Here is a 6,000-nt window from a genome sequence, read left to right as displayed (position 1 = left end):
TGAAGCTGTTTGAAACCAGAAGCCAAAGACCCTAGCAGATGCTGGCCACATGCCTTCCCAGCTGATAGAGGTGTTCTGGACCTATCGGCCTTTCTCTTGAGTCAAGGTATCTTTCTCTGGATGCCTTAGTTTGAACATTTTTATGTCCTTAGAACTGTAAACTTGCAACTTAATAAATTCCCTTTTTATTTTTTATTAAAAAGCCAACTCATTTCTGGTATATTGCATTCCAGCAGCTTTAACAAACCAAAACATTAATCATCAATACACTAAATTGCTTTTTAAGTGCATTCCTTCCCCTGTTGTCTTGAACATATGTAGATATTTGTTGGAGACAATCTGATTCTGGTGGACACAATTTATATAAAACCTTTTCCCCATGATGGTGGGGGCAATGGGGCTTAGGATATGTGGTCTCAATGTTCACTTAGGAAAGAGACATAACAGCCCCTAAAATTCCCAAACTGGGTTTTTTTGCACCTCACAGTTGCTGCAGAACAAAAGCCCCCTTCTGTGATGCTGCAGTACCTTCCCCCAGATAGTATATTTCCCGGTGCCTGGAATCAGGGTGCATGAACTAAAAAAGGCTATGCCCAGTATTATAGAAAAAGGACTTAATGCTACACTTGATTTGTTGAGACTATTCCAGGGCAAGATAGAAAATGCAGTGGCCGTTGCCCTTCCAAACCAGAGTGCTGGCATAGTTCTAACGGTACAAGCTGGGGGTGCATGTGCTATACTTTGAAAGAAATGTTACTTTTACATAAATGAATCTAGACATGTGAGTAACATACAGGATATAAAAAATGCAGTTCAGGCCTTCCACAAGATTGGAGAAATACAGCCCTTCAGCCTACTGAGCTGGTTAGGCAATGGGTGGGGTGGCTGGTGGGGATCCCTCCTCCAGCAGGCCTGATCACCTTGCCCGGGATGATTCTATTTGTTGCCCTCCTCAAATGTTGCCTACAGATTTTAGAAAAGTGCACATGAGTGATCTCTATTAGAGCTCTGTACTGTACCTTGGACGTGCAGCTCACCATCCAAATTGGACAATGGACATAACAAGATATTTAGTTTGTCTGTTGAGGTTCTAGGAAGAGTCTGAGGGTAGACTGTGGTAGGGACAAGTCCCAGCATAGCCTGCTGCCTTTCTCTGGGATCCACAAATACAGCCTGTGCTCAGGACCAGGTGTGTAAGCCCAGCAGAAAAAAATCACAATCCCCTGGTAGATTCAGGGATGCCAGTGCGTTCTTTATCCTATTGTCCCAAGTATATGTAAATATTCACTGGAGACAGTCTGACTCTGGTGGGCATGTTTTAGGACATCCATCTCACACTCAGGTGGTATATCTGTCCATGGTAGGGAGGGAGCAGTTTCCTCCACTTTGACCCACAAATACAAGATAGGGCTGTTATATGTAGAACATCTCCCTGCCTGAGCCAAGGATTGAGACCCACTGGCTATAGGGAATCAATGCCCACCAGTGGAGCTGACCTTGCTCTGTATTTTCTCTATGTGACCATAATGACTTTCCATCAGAGCCTGTGTGAGTTATGCTTTTACTGGTGACTCCGACACCTGTATTGGAATGGATTGACATTTCTTTAGGTGTCTCTCCTTCTGAACAACAATATCATTTCAGATTTTTTCTTCTCCTGATAGCTAATTGTCCTTGTTTAAAAAAAAAAAAGTGAAAAGAAAAGAAAGGAGCCAATCTTTTGGGTCTATAGTTTGCATGCCACATTCTATCAATTACAGACAGTCCAGTAAATATTGTGGGTCTAGTGCTAGAAGCCACAAATTGGAAACAGAATATCAATAAATTCTTAGGCCCAAAAGAGATTACTGCCTCTAAATATTGACTAGTGTTTTTATAGTGCTGTGCCAACTACAAATAGAATTTCACACACACTGTGACAATTAATCCTTATGAACCGCACCCCTCCTCAGCAGTTGTTATCTTTATAGATGGCAAAATGGGAGGGGCCAGAATTGGAATTCTGATCTTCTGACCCCAAATCCACCTCTCTTTCCACCGCCAATTTGTGCTTTTGCATTTCAATGATACTTGATTACTCACTTTTAAAAGTGGTATCAGTCCTATTCTAATTGTCACTGATTCATTACATATTCAGAGGTCACAAGTGTACCCTACACAATAATAATGATGATGATGATGATGATAATGGCAGCCACAATTAAGGCTTATTGTACACTATGTTATTGTTTTAATCACTTTACAGGTTATCAACCAACTCACGTGATCATTAGGACTTTAAAGGCTGAAAGGACTTACATTTACAGAGCTTCTATTTTCTGGGAAAGACAACTATAGTGGAAATAACAACAACAAAAGAATTAGATTCAAATTCTGTCTCTCATACTTATGGGCTGTGTGATCTTGGAAAAGTTTCTTATAATCTGTACTTACATTATATGGTTGTTGTATTTAAGAAACACCCCATAAATTTTAGGAGCAATGACGGGAGACAATTGTTGATATCATATTTGCCTGATAAGTGAGGAAATAAATTCAGATTGGTAACCAGTGAGTGGATATAGAGGCTATAGACCTGGGTCTCTTGATTCCCTGGCAGCTCTTTCCTGGGTGCCGTTATTGCCGATCTCCAGACAAGATTACCATAGGTCTCAGGTAACTTCTAAGCGCTGTAATAAGAAATGGGGTAGACGGTGCACAAACTCTTAGGCTTCTGTTTTTTATTACTACTACCTTCTGAATAATCAAATGCTTCTGGACTCTACAGAGAGCTCGCACCTCAATGGTGGCAGCCCAGGGACCTAGCCACTTGGAAATTAGAACATGGACTTCATTCGGAATTTGAGGGCTTTCATTTTTTGGTTAGTTGAAGTGTGACAACAATTTTGCTATAATTTGGGAATGATGATTTTGCTAGTTTAATTGTAGCAAATTTGAAGATAACTTGAACAGAATGCCAAGAACTTTTCTTAAAAAATAATGGACTCATGAGAGGTTATCCTGGAGGTTATTCTTACGCATTAAATAGATATCACCTTCTTAGTCAAGATGTAATGGAGAGTCTGGAAGGAAGTGCCTGAAAATGTGGAGCTGTGCTCCGGTGGCCATGTTTCTTGAAGATAATTGTATGATGATATGGCTGTCGCAGTTGTGAGAGCCTGTGTCTGATGCTCATTTCGTCTACCTTATCGAGGGACAAGTAAAACATATGGATTAAAAATAAATAAATAAATAGGGGGAACAAATGTTAAAATAAATTTAGTAGATTGAAATGCTGGTGATCGGTGAAGGGGAGGGGTAAAGAGTATGGTATGCATGAATTTTTTTGTCTTTTTTTATTGCTTTTTCTGAATTGATGCAGATGTTCTAAGAAATGATCATGATGATGAACATACAACTATGTGATGATGGTGTGAGTTATTGATTATATAACAAGAACAGAATGATCATATGATAAGAACGTTTGTGTTTGTATGTAGTTATGTATCATAAATAAAAAATAAATTAATTAAAAAAAGAAAGGGGTATGATATGTATGAATTTTTTTCTGTTGTCTTTTTCTTTTTCTGAATTGAAGCAAATGTTCTAAGAAATGATCATGATGATAAATATGCAACTATGTGATGATATTGTGAATTGCTGATTATATATGTAGAATGGAATGATCGTATGTTAAGAATGTTTGTTTCTTTGTTGTCATATTTTTTTAATTTAAAAAATAAAAATAATTTTTAAAAAAAGGACTCAATTTTGCAGCACATTGGTAATACTTAATTCCTAATTTCTGCCCCCAAAGCTAGCCTTCCAAATAAGCTCCTTTACTTGCTGAATCCATGTGGCTAAATTCTTAATCAGAGCCTATAAAGACCTGATGGGCAGAGGCCCTCAAGAAATGGAAACTAATAAATGTAGGCACTTCAATTGTCCAACTGCAGGCTCATACATTAAGCTGTTATGAATATAATAAAAATAAGCTAATTTAAGCCAATGGACCACCACATTTAGAAGAAATTGTACTTGAAACATTGACAATATTCTTATATTTTGGAAGCGGTTTGTTCGCATAATATGTTTACCTATAGAAACTTGATTTACTTTTGCGACACATTGAAAAAAGATACCTCTTTGTTTAAGAAAATACTCCAAACCATCTTTAACACTTTCTGCAGCGATCAAATACATGCAACTGGTCCTAATTAGAATTGGTAAGAGAATATAATATTAAAGTTTAATGTAAGCCATTTCTTTCTTTTTTTTTCTGGAAAAAAATTCAAAGTGCATTTCCTATGGACTTTAGAGAGTGATTTTCTGTGCTGGTTTGAAACTATATGTACTCCAGAAAAACATGTTCTTAAATCTACTCCATTCCTGTGGTTGTGAACCCATTGTAAGTAGGACCTTGTGATGAGTTTACTTCAGTTAAGTTGTCACTACCTCAATCAGTTTGGGTCTTATCATATTAATGGAGTCCTTGATAAGCAGAATGAAACTCAGACAGAAAGAGAGACAAGGAAATATCACCATGTGTCTTGCCATGTGACAAGCTAAGGACAAAGAATCACCAGCAGAAAACTCCAGAATGCCATAGTCTTCAGGAAAAAAGGATTGCCTTGATGATGCCTTGGTTTGGACTTTTTCCCAGCCTTAAACTGTGAGTGAATAAATCCCCATCATTTAACTGACCCATTTCATGGTATTTGCTTGAGCTCCCTAGGAAACTAAAACATCATGTAAATGCATCCATTTTATATAGGAGAAAACTGAGATTCAGAGACATGGAAAAGACTTGCCCAAGAGCTAGTCAGTGGCTGAAACTTTCTCTGGCCTCGGATGGTACCCCTTCTCCAAACATATACCCTTTGCTCATAATTTTTGCCTTCAACATTGAAAGATCTAAGAAAGGCACTCAACCAAATTGGCAACCATTTGGAATAACAAAATAGCCATTTAATTTAAATAAACAGAGAGTTTAGAGGCAGACCCTATTTTTTGCTAAAGTTTATTTTTAGAACCTCCCTCCCAAAATCATCATATAGGAACAGTGTTAAGATTAGAGGTTGTATTCTAGATCAAGATATGTCTTTAACTGAATCACAGATAGATGTGCTGAAAGCTACATCAACTTTAAATTTCCTCTAAAATAGTAAAATTACCTTACGATCAAGTAAGTATAAATGCATCATAATATTATGAGAGAAGGCATAGCGATGTAGCTTTTGATCTGTAAAGAGATGCCTGAGCCCCAGGGCCACCAATATCAGCACTGCAGTCAGCACTGATGTTCCTGTTGGGGATGGCACATCTCGGCAAAACCCCAGTTGGGACCACATTGACTGTGAGAGCCATGTGCTACAACTGGATGCTTCAAGCAGTATTTATGGGGGACATGCTGGAGCACAGGTTGTCTCAATTATGGAAGACAATGTTCTCTTATCAAGCCTTCTCTTGAGCCCAACTCCACCCATCCTCTTATCTTCAAAGGGCTTTCAAGTAATGCTTGCCATCAACCACAAGATTTTAATCTTAAATCCTTACCCATCCATTTTTCACTCTGGGATCTTGAGGAATCTGATGAGTTCTGTATTGTGTGCTCCCACCAATTCCCCTTATTCCTACACACAGACACACATGCACATGCACACACCTGTTCATTTCCTTATAGCATTAGGCACAAGACCTTATCAGATTGTCACTTCACTATGACCATCACTTCCTGCCATGATATTTTGCACAAATAAGGCACTTGATGCAGGTTTTTAAACAAGGGCATTAGAACAGCAGTGTTTTCTTGGTAAACAATCTATAGTAGATAATATGTTTTAGGTAGTTTTTTTATTATGAAAAATTTCTCACATATGCAAAAATAGGCTCATGAATATAAAGAATCTCCATGTTTCATCTTCCAGCTTCAACAATTTTCAACTCATGGCCAATCTTGTTTCATTCCCCTCCTCCATTTTACATATATACTTGCAGTGTTTAAAATACTTTCATTTATAT

Source organism: Tamandua tetradactyla, chromosome 5 (assembly GCF_023851605.1).
Source record: "Tamandua tetradactyla isolate mTamTet1 chromosome 5, mTamTet1.pri, whole genome shotgun sequence".
NCBI lineage: Eukaryota > Metazoa > Chordata > Mammalia > Pilosa > Myrmecophagidae > Tamandua > Tamandua tetradactyla.
Note: the sequence above shows the minus strand (reverse complement) of the source record.